The sequence below is a fragment of the Pseudophryne corroboree genome, chromosome 5 (assembly GCF_028390025.1).
Source record: "Pseudophryne corroboree isolate aPseCor3 chromosome 5, aPseCor3.hap2, whole genome shotgun sequence".
Taxonomy (NCBI): domain Eukaryota; kingdom Metazoa; phylum Chordata; class Amphibia; order Anura; family Myobatrachidae; genus Pseudophryne; species Pseudophryne corroboree.
The window spans coordinates 357,902,322-357,907,810 of NC_086448.1; positions in this window are offsets into that span (position 1 = coordinate 357,902,322).

Here is a 5,489-nt window from a genome sequence, read left to right on the forward strand (position 1 = left end):
TATTATATATATAAGCAGTACGGTAGACCACGGCTGTACCTACCTCTGTGTCATCAGTGCACTCGTCGTCCATAAGTAATATAATACTATACTATCCATCCATCTACATTGTATACCTGTGGTGGTTTTTTTTTTCTTCATACTAGTTTAGCAGTCTGCTGACAGTGTCCACCAGGTCCGTTATATACAGTATATTATTATATATATAAGCAGTACGGTAGGCCACGGCTGTACCTACCTCTGTGTCGTCAGTGCACTCGTCGTCCATAAGTAATATAATACTATACTATCCATCCATCTACATTGTATACCTGTGGTGGCTTTTTTTTTTCTTCATACTAGTTAAGCAGTCTGCTGACAGTGTCCACCAGGTCCGTTATATACAGTATATTATATATATAAGCAGTACGGTAGGCCACGGCTGTACCTACCTCTGTGTCGTCAGTGCACTCGTCGTCCATAAGTAATATAATACTATACTATCCATCCATCTACATTGTATACCTGTGGTGGCTTTTTTTTTCTTCATACTAGTTTAGCAGTTTGCTGACAGTGTCCACCAGGTCCGTTATATACAGTATATTATATATATAAGCAGTACGGTAGGCCACGGCTGTACCTACCTCTGTGTCGTCAGTGCACTCGTCGTCCATAAGTAATATAATACTATACTATCCATCCATCTACATTGTATACCTGTGGTGGCTTTTTTTCTTCTTCATACTAGTTTAGCAGTCTGCTGACAGTGTCCACCAGGTCCGTTATATACAGTATATTATATATATAAGCAGTACGGTAGGCCACGGCTGTACCTACCTCTGTGTCGTCAGTGCACTCGTCGTCCATAAGTAATATAATACTATACTATCCATCCATCTACATTGTATACCTGTGGTGGCTTTTTTTTTTCTTCATACTAGTTTAGCAGTCTGCTGACAGTGTCCACCAGGTCCGTTATATACAGTATATTATATATATAAGCAGTACGGTAGGCCACGGCTGTACCTACCTCTGTGTCGTCAGTGCACTCGTCGTCCATAAGTAATATAATACTATACTATCCATCCATCTACAATGTATACCTGTGGTGGCTTTTTTTTTTCTTCATACTAGTTTAGCAGTCTGCTGACAGTGTCCACCAGGTCCGTTATATACAGTATATTATATATATAAGCAGTACGGTAGGCCACAGCTGTACCTACCTCTGTGTCGTCAGTGCACTCGTCGTCCATAAGTAATATAATACTATACTATCCATCCATCTACATTGTATACCTGTGGTGGCTTTTTTTTTTCTTCATACCAGTTTAGCAGTTTGCTGACAGTGTCCACCAGGTCCGTTATATACAGTATATTATATATATAAGCAGTACGGTAGGCCACGGCTGTACCTACCTCTGTGTCGTCAGTGCACTCGTCGTCCATAAGTAATATAATACTATACTATCCATCCATCTACATTGTATACCTGTGGTGGCTTTTTTTCTTCTTCATACTAGTTTAGCAGTCTGCTGACAGTGTCCACCAGGTCCGTTATATACAGTATATTATATATATAAGCAGTACGGTAGGCCACGGCTGTACCTACCTCTGTGTCGTCAGTGCACTCGTCGTCCATAAGTAATATAATACTATACTATCCATCCATCTACATTGTATACCTGTGGTGGCTTTTTTTTTTCTTCATACTAGTTTAGCAGTCTGCTGACAGTGTCCACCAGGTCCGTTATATACAGTATATTATATATATAAGCAGTACGGTAGACCACGGCTGTACCTACCTCTGTGTCATCAGTGCACTCGTCGTCCATAAGTAATATAATACTATCCATCCATCCATCTACATTGTATACCTGTGGTGGTTTTTTTTTTCTTCATACTAGTTTAGCAGTCTGCTGACAGTGTCCACCAGGTCCATTATATACAGTATATTATTATATATATAAGCAGTACGGTAGGCCACGGCTGTACCTACCTCTGTGTCGTCAGTGCACTCGTCGTCCATAAGTAATATAATACTATACTATCCATCCATCTACATTGTATACCTGTGGTGGCTTTTTTTTTTCTTCATACTAGTTTAGCAGTCTGCTGACAGTGTCCACCAGGTCCGTTATATACAGTATATTATATATATAAGCAGTACGGTAGACCACGGCTGTACCTACCTCTGTGTCATCAGTGCACTCGTCGTCCATAAGTAATATAATACTATACTATCCATCCATCTACATTGTATACCTGTGGTGGTTTTTTTTTTCTTCATACTAGTTTAGCAGTCTGCTGACAGTGTCCACCAGGTCCGTTATATACAGTATATTATTATATATATAAGCAGTACGGTAGGCCACGGCTGTACCTACCTCTGTGTCGTCAGTGCACTCGTCGTCCATAAGTAATATAATACTATACTATCCATCCATCTACATTGTATACCTGTGGTGGCTTTTTTTTTTCTTCATACTAGTTAAGCAGTCTGCTGACAGTGTCCACCAGGTCCGTTATATACAGTATATTATATATATAAGCAGTACGGTAGGCCACGGCTGTACCTACCTCTGTGTCGTCAGTGCACTCGTTGTCCATAAGTAATATAATACTATACTATCCATCCATCTACATTGTATACCTGTGGTGGGTTTTTTTTCCTTCATACTAGTTTAGCAGTCTGCTGACAGTGTCCACCAGGTCCGTTATATACAGTATATTATATAAATAAGCAGTACGGTAGGCCACGGCTGTACCTACCTCTGTGTCGTCAGTGCACTCGTCGTCCATAAGTAATATAATACTATACTATCCATCCATCTACATTGTATACCTGTGGTGGCTTTTTTTCTTCTACATACTAGTTAAGCAGTCTGCTGACAGTGTCCACCAGGTCCGTTATATACAGTATATTATATATAAGCAGTACGGTAGGCCACGGCTGTACCTACCTCTGTGTCGTCAGTGCACTCGTCGTCCATAAGTAATATAATACTATACTATCCATCCATCTACATTGTATACCTGTGGTGGCTTTTTTTTTTCTTCATACTAGTTTAGCAGTTTGCTGACAGTGTCCACCAGGTCCGTTATATACAGTATATTATATATATAAGCAGTACGGTAGGCCACGGCTGTACCTACCTCTGTGTCGTCAGTGCACTCGTCGTCCATAAGTAATATAATACTATACTATCCATCCATCTACATTGTATACCTGTGGTGGCTTTTTTTCTTCTTCATACTAGTTTAGCAGTCTGCTGACAGTGTCCACCAGGTCCGTTATATACAGTATATTATATATATAAGCAGTACGGTAGGCCACGGCTGTACCTACCTCTGTGTCGTCAGTGCACTCGTCGTCCATAAGTAATATAATACTATACTATCCATCCATCTACATTGTATACCTGTGGTGGCTTTTTTTTTTCTTCATACTAGTTTAGCAGTCTGCTGACAGTGTCCACCAGGTCCGTTATATACAGTATATTATATATATAAGCAGTACGGTAGGCCACGGCTGTACCTACCTCTGTGTCGTCAGTGCACTCGTCGTCCATAAGTAATATAATACTATACTATCCATCCATCTACATTGTATACCTGTGGTGGCTTTTTTTTTTCTTCATACTAGTTTAGCAGTTTGCTGACAGTGTCCACCAGGTCCGTTATATACAGTATATTATATATATAAGCAGTACGGTAGGCCACGGCTGTACCTACCTCTGTGTCGTCAGTGCACTCGTCGTCCATAAGTAATATAATACTATACTATCCATCCATCTACATTGTATACCTGTGGTGGCTTTTTTTCTTCTTCATACTAGTTTAGCAGTCTGCTGACAGTGTCCACCAGGTCCGTTATATACAGTATATTATATATATAAGCAGTACGGTAGGCCACGGCTGTACCTACCTCTGTGTCGTCAGTGCACTCGTCGTCCATAAGTAATATAATACTATACTATCCATCCATCTACATTGTATACCTGTGGTGGCTTTTTTTTTTCTTCATACTAGTTTAGCAGTCTGCTGACACTGTCCACCAGGTCCGTTATATACAGTATATTATATATATAAGCAGTACGGTAGACCACGGCTGTACCTACCTCTGTGTCATCAGTGCACTCGTCGTCCATAAGTAATATAATACTATACTATCCATCCATCTACATTGTATACCTGTGGTGGCTTTTTTTTTTCTTCATACTAGTTTAGCAGTCTGCTGACAGTGTCCACCAGGTCCGTTATATACAGTATATTATATATATAAGCAGTACGGTAGGCCACGGCTGTACCTACCTCTGTGTCGTCAGTGCACTCGTCGTCCATAAGTAATATAATACTATACTATCCATCCATCTACATTGTATACCTGTGGTGGCTTTTTTTTTTCTTCATACTAGTTTAGCAGTTTGCTGACAGTGTCCACCAGGTCCGTTATATACAGTATATTATATATATAAGCAGTACGGTAGGCCACGGCTGTACCTACCTCTGTGTCGTCAGTGCACTCGTCGTCCATAAGTAATATAATACTATACTATCCATCCATCTACATTGTATACCTGTGGTGGCTTTTTTTCTTCTTCATACTAGTTTAGCAGTCTGCTGACAGTGTCCACCAGGTCCGTTATATACAGTATATTATATATATAAGCAGTACGGTAGGCCACGGCTGTACCTACCTCTGTGTCGTCAGTGCACTCGTCGTCCATAAGTAATATAATACTATACTATCCATCCATCTACATTGTATACCTGTGGTGGCTTTTTTTTTTCTTCATACTAGTTTAGCAGTCTGCTGACACTGTCCACCAGGTCCGTTATATACAGTATATTATATATATAAGCAGTACGGTAGACCACGGCTGTACCTACCTCTGTGTCATCAGTGCACTCGTCGTCCATAAGTAATATAATACTATACTATCCATCCATCTACATTGTATACCTGTGGTGGTTTTTTTTTTCTTCATACTAGTTTAGCAGTCTGCTGACAGTGTCCACCAGGTCCGTTATATACAGTATATTATTATATATATAAGCAGTACGGTAGGCCACGGCTGTACCTACCTCTGTGTCGTCAGTGCACTCGTCGTCCATAAGTAATATAATACTATACTATCCATCCATCTACATTGTATACCTGTGGTGGCTTTTTTTTTTCTTCATACTAGTTAAGCAGTCTGCTGACAGTGTCCACCAGGTCCGTTATATACAGTATATTATATATATAAGCAGTACGGTAGGCCACGGCTGTACCTACCTCTGTGTCGTCAGTGCACTCGTCGTCCATAAGTAATATAATACTATACTATCCATCCATCTACATTGTATACCTGTGGTGGCTTTTTTTTTCTTCATACTAGTTTAGCAGTTTGCTGACAGTGTCCACCAGGTCCGTTATATACAGTATATTATATATATAAGCAGTACGGTAGGCCACGGCTGTACCTACCTCTGTGTCGTCAGTGCACTCGTCGTCCATAAGTAATATA